Source organism: Macaca mulatta, chromosome 4 (genome assembly GCF_049350105.2).
Source record: "Macaca mulatta isolate MMU2019108-1 chromosome 4, T2T-MMU8v2.0, whole genome shotgun sequence".
In the NCBI taxonomy this organism is placed as follows: domain Eukaryota; kingdom Metazoa; phylum Chordata; class Mammalia; order Primates; family Cercopithecidae; genus Macaca; species Macaca mulatta.
The window spans coordinates 47,499,301-47,518,202 of record NC_133409.1 but is presented as its reverse complement, the minus strand read 5'-3'; the positions used below and the strand labels follow the sequence as shown (position 1 = coordinate 47,518,202).

Sequence of the window (18,902 nt, the reverse complement as noted above, 5' to 3'; positions counted from 1 at the left end):
TAAAGTCGTTTTTTCCAATTCTGTGAAGAAAGTCCATGGTAGCTTGATGGGGAGGCCTTGAATGTATAAGTTACCTTGGGCACTGTGGCCATTTTCATGATATTGATTCTTCCTATCCATGAGCATAGAATGTCCTTCCATTTGTTTGTGTCCTCTTTTATTTTGTTGAGCAGTGGTTTGTAGTTCTCCTCGAAGAGGTCCTTTACATCCCTTGTAAGTTGGATTCCTAGGTGTTTTATTCTCTTTGTAGTAATTGTGAATGGGAGTTCACTCATGATTTGACTCTCTATTATTGGTGTATAGGAATGCTTCTGATTTTTGCACATTGATTTTGTATCCTGAGACTTTTCTGAAATTGCTTATCAGCTTAAGGAGATTTTGGGCTGAGACGATGGGGTTTTCTAAATATACAATCATCATCTGCAAACAGAGACAATTTGAGTTCCTCTTTTCCTAATTGAATACCCTTTATTTCTTTCTCTTTCCTGATTGCGCTAGCCAGAACTTCCAACACTATGTTGAATAGGAGTGGTGAGAGAGGGCATTCAGCAAAGGAATATTTCTACAGGAGGCATCAAACATATCATAAAATTAAAAGGGTCAATACAACAAGAAGATACAGCAGTTGTAAATGTATATGCACCTAATAGAAAACCTCCCAAAACTGACAAAACTGAAAGGAGAAATAATTCTGACATTGTAGAAATGGTTGGATGTTTAAAATATTTGTGTGTAGAATAGAAAACTGAAAGTAAGGTATTTTCAGTGAAAATGAATGTTTTTAACATTACCAAAGTAGAATTGAGGGTATTTGGATTCTGGGGATAAAGGAGGCTATTAAGTGGTTCTGGGGTTTGTATCTGAATGAACAGAAGGATAATAATCCAAAATGAGATTGGGAACAAAGTGTAGGCATTCTTTTCTAGAAGAGGATCAGTAAGGCATTTATGATACTAAAGTGTAGTGACCGAACTCTTCCTTTCTTGATATAGTATTCTCAGCACCCACTGAGACTTTCTGTTCTTTTGTTGTTGTTGTTGTTGTTGTTTTGTTTTTGAGACTGAGTCTTACTGTCACCCAAGCTGAAGTGCAGGGCATGATCTTGGCTCACGGCAACATCCGCCTTCTGGGTTCAAGAGATTCTCCTGCCTCAGCCTCCTGAGTAGCTGGGATTACAGGTGCCCACCACCACACCTGGCTAATTTTTTGTATTTTTAGTAGAGATGAGGTTTCACTATGTTGGCCAGACTGGTCTTGAACGCCTGACCTCGTGATCCACCCACCTTGGCCTCCCACAGGGGACTTTCTGTTCTTTAGGGAAATCATTTAACTTCTATTAGCTTTAGATGACATTTATATTTGAGAAAGAAAAAGAGTGTGTGTGTGTGTGTGTGTGTGTGTGTGTGTGTGTGTGTGTGTGTGAAATTAACCAAAAGCCTGACATCATAACATTATCACAATGTTGCTATATTGCAGTAACGATAAAGACCTCACCTATGCAAATATAAATAGCTGTTATTATTCAAATAACACATACTCTATCCACATAGAATATTTGCTTAAGCTATACTGCTATCTTTTTTTAGAGCATGTTTTTCCTGTAACCAAAGGCAGGCTCTGTGTGTCTAAAGGTGCTCTGAGGTCATAGGTCAGGAGAGCATCATTTGTCCCAGGAAGGAAGTCAGTCCTAGTCAGTCCTTGTTTTCCTCTCTCACCTTTCACTCCAGATTTAGCTGCCGTATAAAATAACTTGCTTCAGGTTTAGGCAAACCAGCTTAAGAGTAAGTAGGGGAAAAAAATTAGAGAAGTTTATAAAATATATTTTTACACAAAACAGGAGATTAAGCATTTGTAAAAACTACCACAATGCAAGGTAGTATGTGGGGATATCCTGATATTAGTGCTGAATCCTACCACGGTTAATAGGAACGAGGAAACATTCTTGCTTTCTACTGGAGCACACAGGGAAGACTTTAGGGTGAAAGTGACATTAAGTTGGCTCTTAAACATGTGACCCTTCATGCTTAACCTCCCTTGAAAGTCCCCTCCTTTTTTTCTCTCCTTTCGTTTACAGCATCTCATGGGCTTTCTGTTCCCTCAGGTACAGGCTCCCTTATGGGCTTTCTGTTCTCTCTCTAACCCTCATCAAAATGGGCTGCCAACTAAAAAGTTGAGAAAGTTGTAAATAAACATTAGAACTAGAGCTATTATAGTTACCTTCTTTCCTGGATATTTGTAGTTTAACATGTAGGGAACACATTAATACATACCCAGGGGTAGAATTTTAGAAATTTACAATAGTAGTAAAGGTAATTTTCAGGATAAGGCCCGTGTCAGCAGCTGGGAAATCAGCCCTGCCTATCAATTTTAAATGACCCATAATCTATAACTACATTCCAAAAGTATGAATCAGAAAAGTAACAGAATGGCAACTGAAACATGACCCCTTTTTTGTTCATCTTTAAAAAGAGCAGAAGAGAGTAGCACTTTATTATTGTGCAACATGCCAATGTCAGGACAGAATCCAAAGAATTTTTAAGAGGATGTGAAAAAAATGACTAGAAAGAGCTTTCCTTATTGTGTCTTGAGTGAATGCTGGTCAAAGAAAAATATCACTTACATACCTTAGAGGTATATAGAAATGTGAGTCAGGAATACTTGATATTTGGACTGTTGAGAAACCTGAATATTAAATTGGAAGCCCTGCAGTACACATGCCATTGCCAAATCATTACTCAATTTTTCCTTGAAATGCCCTCTTGCTTTAGTGAGGGGAATATTTTGATAAGTGCCCAGAATTTCTCTAGAAATGTTTGTACTGTTTCTCTGCCTGAGGCTGAAAAGATATGCCCTCTGGAATCTCCCTGAATAGGGTTTCTCTTGGAATAGCATTTTGTTTCACTTCGTTTTGTTTACAGGAAACTTTATTCTTTGAACACTTGGACTTCATTGCAGCCCTTGTTTCTCTGCATGCATGTAAATGCCTATGCCTAATGGTCAATTAATAAATCAAAAAGAATACCTAATTTCCTCCTGTTGAGGTAGGAGTTTCTACCAGAAATATTGGCTGAAATATGTGGTTTTAAATATTATTATGCATGAAAAACAAGGAACTCTTGGGTGGACAGTACAATGTAGTAGTCACAGTGGAAACCAGAACAACTTGAAAAGATCCTTGTGGAAAACACTTTGTGTATGTGTAGAGGAAAAAATATGTAAAGACTCCTTTGGGGCAGTGAGCTTCTATGTCGAAAATAAGTAAACTTAAGGTAGGCTCAGAACAAGTTTTTAGTGCTTTGGCTTGAAATGTAAGCAACAGCAACAAAAATTTGAAGAAGAAAGCATAAATTGTCATTGAGCTAAATTTGTAAATCAGGAGAGGAAGTAGAATAATGTACTTGTTTTTAAAAACAAGAATGATGACGTGGGTAAAGATAATCATCCAAGCATAATTCTACCCAAATTCAAAGACATGAAATCCACAGCCCCCTGTTGACGTGGTTGTTTCTCTGGGATTGAGTCTCTTGTGTTCACTGCTGAGTTAAAGAAATCTCAGCTCTGATTCCCCTTACCTCTGAAGTTCCTGAGAGAAATCAAAGTTGTGAATTACTCCAGAGCTACTGAAGATACAACCTCTGATACGCTTTGGCTGGATCCCCACCCACATGTCATCTTGAATTGTAGCTCTTATAATTCCCACGTGTCGTGGGAGAGACCGCATGGCAGGTAGTTGAATCATGGTGGGTGGGGGGTCCCATTCTGTTCTCTTGATAGTGAATAAGTCTTATCAGATCTGATGGTTCTATAAAGGGGAGTTTCTCTGCATGTGCTGTCTTGCCTGCCACCATGTGAGATATCCCTTTACCCTTCCTTCATCTTCTGCCATGATTCTGAGGCCTCCCCAGTCATGTGGAACTGTGAGTGAATCCATTAAACCTCTTGCCTTTATAAATTACCAGTCTCAGGTATGTCTTCATTAACAGCATGAGAAGAGACTAACACAGCCTTTCATCAGAGCTGTTGATAGCATATTGGTAAGTTACATGACTAGCTCAGGGAGGTCCCCAGGTTTCTGAAGCAGGACATAAATTATAAGTAATGACCATCTCCATGTTCACTCTCATCTCTGTTCCATGAACACTCTGGCTAAAACAGTTGGAGACAAATTCAAGCTTGATTTGCTTTCCCAAAAAAAAGGCTCAGAACAATATTGAGTTTTCAGACTCCTTAAGCATAGTTCTTTCTCAATTTCTTTCTTTCTTTCTGTGAAATGTAACTGCTAGTTACTAAAGTTCCACCAATGTACTTAGCACAGGCCACGTTCTGTAGAAGGCTAGAAAGAGATGAATGATGTGATTCTCGTGTGCTTTCTTCCTTCTGACTGGAAAGTCCTTCCTGCTACCTGGTCCTTACCTAGCCTTCACCATTAATTCTTGATGAGGAAAATAATTCTTAAATCCTAATTTCTCCACTGGATGAATGAATGTTTGTGTCCTGTCCCCAAATTCATAAGTTGAAATCTTAACCCTCAACGTGATGGTATTATGAGGTTGGGCCTTTGGGAGATAATTAGTTCATAAGCATGCAGAGCTGGTGAATGAGATTAGTGCCCTTATAAAACAGAACCCAGAGAGCTCTGTCACCCTCTTTCTGCCATGTGAGGATACAACCAGAAGACAGCCATCTGCAGCTTGGAAGAGGATCCTCACCAGAACCCAACCGTGCAGGCACCCTCATTTTGGATTCCAGTCTCCAGAACTCTGAGAAACGAATTCTGTTTTTTATAAGCCACCGTCTATTGCGCTTTGTCAGAGCAACCCAAACTGATTCAGACATTCAAAAGCCTTCTCTTCTTTCTACAGTGCTCATCTTCATTTTCCTACCTGACTACAAATTTCTTGAGGTCTGGACCCATGTTACTCATCCTTGAAATCTCTGAAGGATCTGGCACTGGGCCGGGCACATGTTAGGTACCAAATATTGGTTGAATTTTACAGCCAAGTACCAGATGCATAAAGCAACAAGTAACAATAACATTTCAAAATAATGGATAAGTAGGTGACAAAATGAGTGACCTGTGCAAAGATAATGCAGGAATTCTGAGAAAAGAGAAACCCTTATTTAGGGCTGAGAAAAGCATCATGGAGAAGAAGGGGAATGAGATGGGCATTAATTGAAGACACGAATTGAATACATATAAAAAAGGGGGAAGGAAATATAAATTTACAGGCAAAGGTACTATCATTATGAAAGTTTTATTTTTAGCAGAAATAATTAGGAATCATGAGACAATTTCCTGGCTCAAGTGGCAAAATCAACCTAAGAAGAATAGGAAATAATGATAATACCTGAGTTTTATGGAGCATTTTAAAACAGGTAAGTTATTCATCTGGTCTCAGAAGTCTTTTTGAGTCCCTTAGAAAGTAAAACATTCTATTTTACAGATGTCCTGTGACCCGCATAGCATATCTATTCAATCACAGCAACACCACAATTAACATTCTCTGTGTTCCAGGCACTGTTCTAAGTTGTTTTCCACTCACTGTGCACTCGTCACAGATTATTTCCACTTTATGGTTTAGGAATTTGAGATACTGAGAAGTCAAAGGGTTTGTCTAAAATTGTGCATATAGTACATAATGAAGATACAAATCTGGTCTCCCTGACACTATCAACAGCTCTTTCCAACTTTGCCTTCCTCTAGACAGCTATAATTGTTTCCTGGAGTTTCAAAGGATGTGTCAGAGGTTACTTATAGCCAAAGAATAAACATGCTATATATTCCTGGAACATCTATTTTATCCCCCAAAATAATCTTTTAAAAATCACAGATATATTTTTAAAATATTAATTTTAAAAATAAATTAGAAATTAACCCAAACCCAGCCTTTAAGAAGATTTCAATGATAATTAATTGCTCTTTAAGAGAAATTCAGGCTTTTTGACAATAGCTAGCTATAATGGGTGTTTTTAGTGTTGACTATTCAGCATCCATGCTGTCTTTCCTTTTGAGCATCTAATTTACATCTCCCAGTTTCCTACTGCCTCCCATTGTGTGCAGTCTTAGAGGGAATCTTCCCTCAACTGGTTTAAAGGTAAGCATAAAGCCAAAGCTAAGCGAATCAGATATTTTCTCTCCCAGGATTTTGAATCTTGAGCCTAAAGTTAGAAAAGATGGTTGGAATGAATGTCTTCTACTTCTGATGGCTCACTGACTGATAAAAGCAACAGAGTTCTGTTGCCACTGAAACCCTTGGAGCTAGCTGCTTCCTAAACTTTCTTATGCTGGTTCTAGTGCTTTCCCTTCACTCTGTGATCTCACTCAGCAACTCGCAGCAAACTCTCTTTTCACTTACATTATCTAGAGTCTGTTTACATTGCTTGAAACTGAAGAACCTTGATGAATGCATTAGTTCTCCTAGTGCATCTAGAATGTAAATTAATGTAACAAACTAAGCGCATTACACACAACACAATGTGTGTGTATGTGAGATACCTATATACAGATTAAAATAATAACAAATAGGGGTTCAGATCAGGGAGAAGAAGTTGTCAGTCTGGTCTGGCAGGTCTTTTGCCTTTTTTCCAGTGCCTTAGAGAGTAAAATTAATAAATATACCCAGGCACGTTTATCTTACCTTTCTTGGACCTGTTTGAGCATTAACTCATTTGTTGCATAGTCACATATCCATGCTGGATGCATATCTAGTTTCCTCCATAGAAAATAATCCCTTGTCCTTAGGATCCATGACTCACTCCTCATTCACTCTTCCACACCAGCGGACATAGTGCAGAGCACTTAGTGGTTCCTGAAGACAGTTTTGTTGCCTTGATTCTTATAACCTCCACTTAAAATTGTAGAAACATATTTCTGAAAGAGACTTAAAGGTGATCTAATCTAGGCTTTATCAACAAAGAAATTAAAAGTTAGATTTAATAGTGATTGAATATAAGACCTACAAAATTAGAGACAAACTGGCACTAAAAGTCCAGGTAACTGACTTCAAATCCATATGAGAATTTCCCATTCATTTCTCATGGCCACACTTCATCATCCAAGAGTCTAAATGCATTTGACTTTATAGTAAGTGCTACCAACTTTTTGTTCTTGAGGGATAATTCTTACAAGCTCAGCATAAGGATAGGTCATTCTAATTCAATTCAACGGGAGTATAAATTCCAAAGGCAGAGTTTATGCCTTTCACTTATCTTTCTTCCTTGCCTCTGGCTCACCCAGCAGCCTACCAGGAACACGTGGGACACAAATAAAACATCTGTTCAGCATACACATTATGGACTTAGATCTGCCACTTACAGGGGGGAGGAAGGACATGCTCTTTAGAATATAACATACAAGTCTCAGAAGCTTCTTAAATGAGATGTCCCGGCTCTTTAGAGCAAAAGAATTGCAGGCAGCCTTTTGACCTATTTGCCTCCCACATCATCTGAACATCAGCAGCCACCTTCTCCCTTCCCCAGATCTCCACGTATCACTGGGAATAATGATGTCTGGGTATCAGTTCCCCCACAAGGCATTTTTGGGGCTGAACTTTGAAATTTCTAATTGAAAATCTCTGGATTAGGTGAAATTACATACAAATCCATTCAAGATTACCAAATTATTTAGAAAAGAAGAATTTGGCCAATTAAAGGTATCACCCAAAGCATGTTCCTAATTTAAAAATTGAGTTCTTTCCATGCCTTGCTTTCAGGATGGAGCCATGTTTTTTAGAGAAATAGACATTTTAAAGATGTCTGACACATATTTGATTAACACCTATAGCTAACAGCCTTTATGTTTTTGGTGGTCTGGCTGAAGAAAAGGGTTGTACGATTTCACCATGGAAAATTAAGATGGAGAGTTATCATCACTGTCTATAAATATGCCCTTTCCCTATAGCTAAAATTAGAAAGACACCAAGTTCTTGCAGGACTATTATTCATGAGGAAATTATCTTTTCCAGAAGAGAAAGAGTCATCCAAGGGAAATTATGACATTATAAACAGAGAGAGGAGCAAAAAAGAGCTTTTTTAAAATAAGTCAGAATGAGTGCTGTTGGCAGTGAAAGTTAAATGCTGTTATATGCTGTTCCAAGTAGACTCATTCAGCTATCGTGCTTACTACATAACACACTGAGCCATGTTTTTAGGGACATTATTTAATCCTCAGAGTTACTCCACGAGTAGATATTGCTCTTATCCCCATTGTACAGATGAGTAGGCTAAAATCATGCTAATGGAAAGTGATGAAACTAGCTTTTAAACCTAAATCTTGTCTGACTCATAAGGGAGCATTTTAATCCATATGCCTTGCTACCACACCCAACAGAAATAACAGCAGGCTCTAGAAATGATATACAGTGCAAAATATATAGTCTGACATTAGATAGATTTAGATCTGGATTCTGTTTTTACTACTTGTTAGCAAATGTGATATGGTACAATCTACTTAACTTTCCCAAGCCTCTGTTTGCACATCTGTAAACTAATGATAATTTAAAAATAACGAGCTGGGCACAGTGGCTCATGCCTATAATCCCAGCACTTTGGGAGGCCTAGGGGGCAGATTGCCAGAGTCCTGGAGTTTGAGAACAGCCTGGGTAATATGGCGAAACCCTGTCTCTACTAAAAATACAAAAAGTTACCCAGGAGTGGTGGCTCGTGCCTATAGTCCCAGCTACTTGGGAGGCTGAGGTGGGAGGCTTGCCTGAGCCTGGGAGGCGGAGATTGCAGTGGGCCGTGATTGCTGCAGTCTGGGAGACCGAGAGAGACCCTGTCTCAATAATAACAACAACAACATGCAGTTTTGTGGGTAGGATTAAATGAGAGTAGTAAAACTTCTGGATATAGCACTTACTCAGTGGTTTTGTTCACTGCCCTTGAGTAGTTCTTATTTTAAAACAGACAGCAGCTTACAGTTTTATTCTAATGGGAAAGTGGGAAGCCGAGGGACCTGCTGGGAATCCATGGAGAAAGAAAAAGACCAGGATATGGTCCTTGGACAGGCACAGGTTTGCTGCCTCCTGCTTGCCATGAGCATGGGAAAGTGGACTTGCATACGATATCCATGCTGGCCCCACTGTGATTTTATAATGAAACATGAAATCAGTAGCTCTCAATCCTAATGGCAGGCATTAATAGCATTGGAGGTGTGTGAAAGACAGGCATGTTTATAGTCTGTCACCATATCGACAACAACAGCAGCAGCAATAATAATAATAATAATAGTTAATAATAAATCTTTGTGAAGCCCCTCACGCATGTGCTTAATGGCTTCCAGGACAGGAAAGAAATCTTATTTTTGTAGTTTAGAGCATGGGGCAAATCAGTACATTTGTATAGGCATCACAGTGTCCTCCTCATCTTTTTCTGACTCCACTCCCTTTTCTTTTCTTTTCTTTTCTTTTTTTTTTTTTTAATTTAAGATGGAGTCTCGCTCTGTTGCCAGGCTGGAGTGCAGTGGTGCAATCTTGACTCACTGCAACCTTCGCCTCCTGGGTTCAAGCAATTATTGTGCCTAAGCCTCCTGAGTAGTTGGGACTACAGGCACGTGCCACCATACCCAGCTAAGTTTTGTATTTTTAGTAGAGACAGGATTTCACCATGTTGGCCAGGATGGTCTTGATCTCCCAGCCTCGTGATCCACCTGCCTCGGCCTTCCAAAGTGCTGGGATTATAGGCATGAACCACCGTACCCGGCCCTACTCCCTTTTCTTTCTGCTTCCCAGTGGTGTGCTGCTGCTTCTAGGTTTTAGCTAACAATTGAATTGTTCCATGTGGTTTTTCTTTTGATGATGAAGTGGATGGTCACAGATGCTTCAGGTCCTATGTGTATCCAGTAGTGGCAGAAACCGGTTCTTCCTGGAATCTTCTGCATTAAACAGCTTCAAGACACAGTTTGCCCATCATAACATCCCTGATACTTCATTATGTCAGCAAGACCCCCAGGTCTATTATGCCACTTATTAAAGAGTGACAAGATGGTCATCTTTGTTTGACCTGGCTTGATGTGGGTCAGGGCCTCAGGAAGAGGGTAGAGAAACTCTCTGAAATATGAGGAATAGAAAATACAATTTGTCACCACTCATTTGTGTATAATTTTATAGTCTATGAAGGAATTTTACAATCTGAAAATGAATTCCCTGAAAACACAGACCTCACACAATTCCTATTGAAAATAGAGAAATGGAAATAGATAGTGGTAATAAAATGTACAGCTTTGTTTTTATAACTTTTCCTTAAACCACTTGTGCTGTTTTATGCATTTTAAAAAAATCATTATATATCATGAAATTAAGACAGTTGTATACTACTTGGTTATCTGCTACATTTCTCAAAATTGAAAATAAAAATTGTATATAATCTTTGACTAATCATCAGATAAATGCAAGTTAAAACCACAGTGAGTATTGCCACACACCAGTTTGAATGACTGTTGTTAAAAACAAAGATAAATGTTGGTGAGGATGTGGAGTGAAGGGAACCCTAGTACATTGTTGGTGGGAATGTAAATTAGTACAGCCATTATGGAAAACAGTATGGAAGTTCCTCAGAAAACTAAAAATAGAACTGCCATATAATCCAGCAGTCCTACTCCTGGATATATATCCAACGGAATTAAAATCAGTATGTTGAAGAGGTATCAGCACTCCCATGTTTATTGAAGTGTTTTTCACAGTAGCTGAGGTATGGAATCAGTGTAGATATCCATCAATGGATAAATGTGTTATATGTGCACAATGTAACACTATTCAGCCTTAAAAAGGAAATTCTGTCATTTCCAACAACAGGAATAAACCTGGCTGACATTATGCTAAGTGAAATAAGCCAGATACGGAAAGACAAATACTACATTATCTTATTTATATATAGAATCTAGAAATGTTCAGCTCAGAGAAGTGGAGTAGAATGGCAGAGACTGAAGTGATGTGGTGCTGGAGGGGGGAAGGGGAAGATGTTGGTCACAGGGGACGGCTGCAGTTAGATAAAAGGAATACGTTTTCGAGGCCTATTGCACAGCATAATGGATATAGTTAATAATAATGTATTATATTGAAAATTGCTAAGAGAGTAGATTTTAAATGTTTGCATCTTAAAAAATGATAAAGTATGTGAGGTAATGCATTTGTTAATTAGCTAGATGTTATTATCTACAATATACACCTATATCAAAATATTACATTGTACTCCACAAATATATGCAATTATGATCTGTCAATTGAAAATAAGATTTTAAAAAGACAAAAAAAAAGATTGAATGTTCCTTTTCAAACCCTCAAGATGTACTATCTATGAATAGAGATGTTTACTGAATGTATTTTAAGAAAGTTATTTACTAAGTCTTGGCAGCTGCACAGAATCAGCCAGAATGTAAACTATGAATGGTAGGAGTTTTATCTGGTTTTGTCCACTGTTGTATCCCAGCTCCTGATACAGTAGGCACTTAAATTTTCGTGGAATTAAGTAGCTAATAATTTATAACTTGGGTGCTTCTGTGCTATAACAATCTCTATCTTTAACCACCTATCTCTATTTATTCCTCTATCCTGGCCATCCAATCCTTTCCCTCTCCGTGCTTCTTCCCTGTCTTTACTTTTTCTCTCTTCCCATCATTCCCTCATGTTATTGGACTCCTCATCACACACACACACACACACACACACACACACACACACACACACACACATATAAAGAGAGAGAGAGAGAGATCTTGACAATATTCTTTACATCTGCTGAACACATAAGAAATGTAAGTCATGCTGTCCTTAACCACAGAATTTGGATGTCTATAGGCCGGTTGATTTAGAATATCTTCTTCAAAGAGTATAACATTATGGGCAAACATATCTATTATAAGCCAGAGAAAGTCAAGTTTGGTAAGATGATTATATTAGTTCATTTTCATGCTGCTGATAAAGACATGCCTGAGACTGGGTAATTTATAAAGAAAAAAGTTTAGTGGACTCACAGTTCCCCATGGCTGGGGAGGTCTCACAATCATGGTGGAAGGCGAAAGACAAGTCTTGCATGGCAGCAGACAAGAGAGAATGAGAGCCAAGCAAAAACTTTATAAAACCATCAGATCTTGTGAGTCTTATTCACTACCATGAGAATAGTATGGGGGGAACCACCCCCATGATTCATTTATCTCCCACCGGGTCCCTCCCACAACACATGGGAATTATGGAGCTAGAATTCAAGATGAGATTTAGGTGAGGACACAGCCAACCCATATCAATGATGTTTCTTGTTCTTCCTCTAACTTGTACACTTGTCTAACTGAATTGAATGTTAGGCAAAGCCATGGTGAGTTTTGGAATCTGAGGGTGCCTTGGGATACACTTCACTTAAGTACAGTTTTCTGACAATGTGAGAAGTAAGCCAGGAAACACAGTTCTTACACATATATAATTTTTTTCTACCTAAAACTCTCATTTCCACACAAATGAGTAAGATAAAATCTTCAGCAGAGTCGCTTCTCGATTTGTTTTTAATTTAGCAAACATTCCATTTAAAAACAACCCTTTGAAACTTTTATTTCCCTTATATCACCCACTAAGGAGTGGTAAGGAAAGAATTTAGAAATGGTTATTTCTAACCAATGCATTTTATTCATACTGCATGGTAGCAGCTCTTCTCAATTTGTGTGGGTCACCTGTGTGCCAGGAGATACTGACCCTTCAGTTGTCAGGTAGATGGAGCCCTAGGGATGGTCATTTCTTACCAAAGAAGGCATGTTTGGAGCTCCTCGGTAGTAACTGGTGGCACAAGGTCTAATGGTGTGTCTTGCTACCGCTGCAGGTGACAAGCATGGTGAGCCACATCTAACACCACCTCTCCTCAGTGAAATGACTGGGGAAGCCAAATTGATGATCCACCAACTTCTTGAGCAACTCGTCTCAGAGAATGCCACTTTACCCATCATGTTTCTACACTAGGGGAAGAGTTCGTGGCCGAGGAAAAGGCCCATAGACCGAGGTGAGCTGGTCTAAGGAAGCTTGGCCAGGTGCACTGGCAGTAGCAGCACCAGGGGGTAGCTCCAAACGTAAGTTTTCACAGATCTTAGGAAATTTTCATATGACATTTACTATTGAAAGAAGAGTGAGAAGCATTCGTTTTATGAATAAAATTTCAAAAGTTATAAATTTGGGAATGATTAAAACATGAGATTGCAATATTTTCGTCACTTCATTTTGTTAACAAAGTATCTCTTCGTGGAAAATTAAGAATTTCATGTGGCTATTTCAGACTAACTTTAAAAAGATGTATTCACAAAATCAAGCTTAAGTTTCTCATTAACCAATTCAAAAAATGTAATTTTGAGGTTATATACAAATTCAACTTTTAATATCATCTGTAATAATTTGGGTTTTTATGATAGTTAAGTAATGTAAAGATAATTTCAGAAAGTCTCATATAAACATCCCCAAACTACTAGTAGCTTATCTTGGTGTACTATGTAAACACTATTAATTGTCTATTTTGCTATTATTTGAAAAAGGATGGGAAGTAATTCCTTATAGAGTACTACTTTTAGCCAGCAGATAATAAGAGGAATATGTGTAAGAACAAAATCTTAGGTACTCTGTGTCTTAGATCACTTAAGTGAAGCATTGGAGGCCTCACTAGGACTCAGAGAATTACCCATGCTAACAATTCAGTGTTTTTGTGGTTGTTGAAAGTTTGAATTGTGGTCTAATAGATGTCTACAGCCACAGTAAGAAAGCTGTTCTGGGATTCATTCATCATCAGCAGCCAAATTACAATTTATTTTTTATTTGTCCATATCTCTCAATCCCTTTCCTGCTTCATTTATGCAACAGAGAAGACTGATACTGTAGGAAAATAGGCTAGCAAAATGAACAGCTCACACAAAAAGAAAGGGATATGGTTCTTACTTATATAAAAAAGACACACGAACTCTCTCACAAGAGACATGCACATTAAAACTCTACTGAATACAATTTCTCACCTATTACCCTGGGAAAAATTATACAGGTATAACAATCTAGACGGTTGGGCCATTGTTACAGCAAAAGACTGAAAACACCTCAAATTGTCATCAAGGGACTGGTTGAATAAAATATAAACCACAATAGAATATTATGGAGATGTAAAAAAGGAATGGGGAATATCTATATATACTACTATGGGATGGTCTCCAAGATTTAAGTCCAAAAAGCAAGATAAAATGTGTTTAGAATGCTATTATTTATCAAAAAGAAAATGCATGTAAACCAAGTAAGGTTTATCCTTCCTTTGTTCTTTTGGTAATATAAAATATGTATATTTTGTAATATAATATCTTATTATATTTTGTAATATATTATATTACTAAAAGAACAAAGGAAGGATAAATCTTACTTTAGTTAGCAATACGTGAAGAGGGGAACTCAGGTAGAAGGGACAGGGACGGGAGCTACAGTTCTTTGAGTATATCTTCTACTTGTAGATTTGTTTTTTGAAACATACATGTTATTTAACATAATTATTTAAAAAGTTTAAAATTTTAAAAATTTCTATATATTAAAAATAAATTTTTTAATGAACCAATTTTGTACCAATTGGTGGCACAACCACACTAAGTAGAATTATTTCCTATGATTTTAAAACACAGAAATTTGTATAGTTTCAGTGGGGTATACAGAGAACAAAAGAGCTACTAAATATTTAGTTATTTCAGCAATTATGTTATTAGTGGTACTAATGTTATTCTAGAGTGTTCTGTGACTCAAGTGTACTAAATCAAATGAACAGTTATGTAATACTCAAATTTTAGTGTCACCATTGTCTTTGAAAACCAGGACACTTGGCATTGGATAAAAGAAAAAATTCTGTAATCGTAAGACAGTTTAGGGTAAGCAGAAACAACACAGTTCTGAATTTGCATTGAATGTATCAAAATTAATGTATATTTTATAGCTCTGTCCACGGAAAAGGCCTAGAAATGATCAGGAATAACCACAATATCCTTAAGGAATGGATTCCAGTTCCTAAATCATATTTCCCACTAAAAGAAACATATCTTAGATATGTATAATTCTGAGGTCTGGAGTAGGAATTGTATGAAATGAGTTTGGAATCTGTTATGATATCAGATGGCAATGAATTTATCAAAGACTATAATTGCATCAGAATGAATCAGGATCCAATCTAACATGGTCCTACCAACCAAAGATGCGACATCTATAAAAAAAAAAATACAATAGATGAAAGCATATCATTTATGCTCATATTCATGAGTTCTAGTAATTTTGAAAATAACAACCACCACCTAATACTTGTCATGAGAGGATGTCTTCTTAGAGCTGTGCTGCTGACTGCACGTCTTCCTACCCAGTCCTTTTCCTCCACAGGCATCAGAACTGCGCTGCAGACCCAACTCCCCTCCTCTTCTATTCTCTTCCCTTAACCCTTCGTAAGCATTTCCCCCAATATCTCTCTTGCACTTCTAATCCTGTTTTGGCATCTGTTTCTCTGAGGTCTAAAACTGACACACCCCCATCAACACATTAGTAAGAATCAGAATATCAGATATAGTAACAGTTTTCTTAGGCGATAGAAAAATTCTGACTTTGAGTGATAGGATAAGAAAACAAATTGCTGGAGAAGCTAAAGGAAGTCGTCTTTTAATGGGTTCAGGAAAGAGATCTTCAACTATGAGTAAGAACAGAGTTTCAGGAGATGTCCAGCCCTGAAGGAGTGAGTTTGAAAACAAAGAGTTAGACTTATGAGTTCCAAAGAAGAGTGTTCTAGATGAGTTCCTGGTAGGGATTTGAGCCTAAGGTGGCAGGCACTTGAGAGATGTTGCAGAAAAGAAAAAGAAATCAAAGTTGTCTCAGGTAGAGTTTCAGTCTCATTATAGACACTAAAAGTAAACTCGCTACTTCTCAGTCTGGTGTGGAACCAGTTCTGAATATTACTTCTCCTCTGACTACCTGCAATTGAAGAACTTTACTCTCCACTATAGAGACAATAGTTTGTTCTTCCTTCTCATCTTCCACTGTCCTAACCCAGAGCCAACCTTGAACTAAGCCTATCTTATAACACTTTATTTGCATATCTGCTTTTCCAACCAGACTTTGAACTTCACTACCTCTCCAGCCTTCAACATAGTACAAGGTACACAGCAGAAACTCAATAAAGAAACAAATATATACTAAATTGAAGGCAATACAGGACATTAAAATACATAGCTTTCAGGGGCAGAAGTCCTCAATATTCCTAGAAACATTTATCTAGTAAGAGAATCTGAATAAAATGGGGGAGTCACATAGTCATGTACAGTAAACCCCTCTCTTGAAGGATCATAAATCAGAATAACAAAATAAAGGCTCTGAGAAGTCCTGTATTAAAAAATTTAAATTCACTTAGTCTGAAATTTTGCAAAGTTTGCTGTATTCCTATTTACATGGAACTATGAATTTATAAGGAGGTAGTGAGTGGTGGTCTCTTTTATGATATGGTAATTTTCAGGAATAAAATGGCTTTTATACAGACAATAGCGCTATTAATCTTCAAATTTCTCATAATGATCAGACTCTGACTGCTCTGTCATATTTTATTGATCATAGTTTTTAAAAAGTCTTAATTTGTCCCTATTAACTATTCTCACTTACAGATGTGTTTTGTAAAAGAACAGGGTATTATTTGCAAGATTAAATTTGTGTTAGAAGAATACCAAGATGGGGGATGGGTCTTCTCAGTCAATTAAACAGGAGAGTTTACAGCCATCATTTAAAGTTACATGAGAAAGTGTTTTCATCTAGTATGTTATGATAATTCTTTCTAAACACATATTACGTTTTTATTAGTATTCAGGAAGGAAAATTAACTTGAGAACTCGACACACACACAAAATAGCTTCAGCACAATTTTTGATAATACACTGGTGTCTTTGAATATACATACTTGTCATTCCTGTTTAGCAGCACAATATTAGATAGAAGTGAGCCCATCACTATACATTTTTATCAAGACCTTGGGCAAGAACAATTGCTATAAATTGGCCACTGAGAACAAAGACAATCAACCACTTTGAGAAACTGCAATGTATCGGTCCAGTGACTTTCTCATTTAATTCTTTGTGTGTTAAAGATAAGGAAATTAAGAGAGTATTACTTAGTGTTTAATAATAAGAAATGGAAACAAGATAAACTGGGGTTCAGATATCAAATTTACCATTTCTTAGTTGTTACTTAAGTCCTTTAGTTAATGATGTAAATATTTCATTGACAGAATAAGAACTGCTACCTCGCACTAAGGCTAAAACTATAGGTTTTGTCAAATACATTTAGAGAGGAAAATATAAGTATACATATGAATCATTTTATTAATATATGGCAATAGTTATTTCATTAATTTTTATTCATGTTCCTGTATTTTAAATTATCAAATTTGGAGATTTGTTTATTACAGAAGCTGGCAGCATTGCCTTAGCTAATACAAATCCTTTACCTATTATTCTGTTGAATTATTTTTGTATTAATGTTTAGTAGCTTTTTTAAAAAAAATGTGGATGTATAAAGTTTCAAATACCTTCTCCAAATCTGGAGCACCTTTCCCCCACTGTGAAGCATAGTTTTTAATTAAAACTGCCATTTTAATTAATATTTTCCTTTATGGATTGTGCTTTTTGTCATTGTTTTTTAAAAGCAAATATTTTGCCTAATAGCATAACAATTTTTCCATGTTCATGCAAAAAAACCACACCTTTTAGTTTTAAAGTTTTGGTCTTGATTTTTTTTCCAGAATTTTTATGTCTATTTGATGTGCACTACACATCTAGTTTCATTTTTCCACCTCCCGCAGTTAATTATTCCAGAACAATTTCTTTTTTTTTAATTCATTTCTTTTAATCAGGAAAATGATAGCTTTTCCAGTAGAGTTCTGTTTACATCCAGTTGACTAGAACAGGTTAATAAGTGACTCCAGCTACAAAAAAGTATGAAGATTAGAATATTTTAAACCTAGTACACTGTTGCCCCAAACAAAACTGAAATTCTGTTAATAAGAGGAGAATAGATATTGGATAAAAGACCAACAGTGCCTGTCATGAACTCAGGTAGCTACTGAATACTAAAACTCAATAAATAAATGTGCTCATAACCTCTATCCCATAACAAAAATCAGAAATTCTAAACTTACACACGCGGGGACATCATTCAGGCTTCCTTCTTCTTTGCTCCAGCTCCAGGCTTTCAGAAGAAGCAATGTAACAAAAACTATCACTCCAGTGACAAGTTGGTCTCAAACTTTCTCTCTCTCTCTCTATTTCTCTCTCCTCTGTGTGTCTGTGTGTGTAAGTTCAGAACAATTTCTTAAACATTCATCGTTTCTCTACTGATCTATAATGCTTTGCTGTAATGCCCTTCTGATCTGTAATACATCAAGCTGTCACTATACTAGACTCTTGGACTAGAAGCATGAGCTGAGACACTAACCTTTCTTTTTCTCTCTATATATAGTATAAACACATGTGCAGAAAGATTTTTTTAAAAACATCATTGTTTTACAAAAATGAGATCATATTGTTATACATATTTTCTGCAACTTTTTTTCTACTCAATAGTAGCTCATGAAAATACTTCCAAGTAAACTAGTATAGCAATAATTTTTAATGGTTGAATAATATTTTATAAACAAGGGTTTATAAGAGTAAGTATTCTATAATTTCTTCATTCACTCCCCTGTTAGGGGATATTAACATTTTGCTTGTTTTCTTGCCACTCAAACACGGTTGCAATAAATAGTTTTATACATCTGTTCCTACATGTTAGTGCTTATATTTCATTAGGAGAGAGTCCCACAAGAGAGATGGCTAGGTCAAGAATATACTTATTTTTAATTTTAGTGCATCTTGCCAGATTGCTTTCCAAGAAGTTGTAACACATCATATTAAC

General features: G+C 36.9%; 1 long non-coding RNA gene across 2 annotated transcripts in view; it reads left to right on the top strand.

Moving 5' to 3' along the window:
- Positions 1 to 18,902, top strand: part of LOC114677510 (uncharacterized) — a 42,856-nt gene that overhangs the window by 21,501 nt on the left and 2,453 nt on the right. For both annotated transcript variants that reach the window (XR_013417002.1, XR_003728835.2), the window contains exons 5-6: positions 5,269 to 5,376; positions 12,802 to 12,978. This is a non-coding gene — a long non-coding RNA (uncharacterized LOC114677510). The remainder of the gene's footprint in view (positions 1 to 5,268; positions 5,377 to 12,801; positions 12,979 to 18,902) is intronic.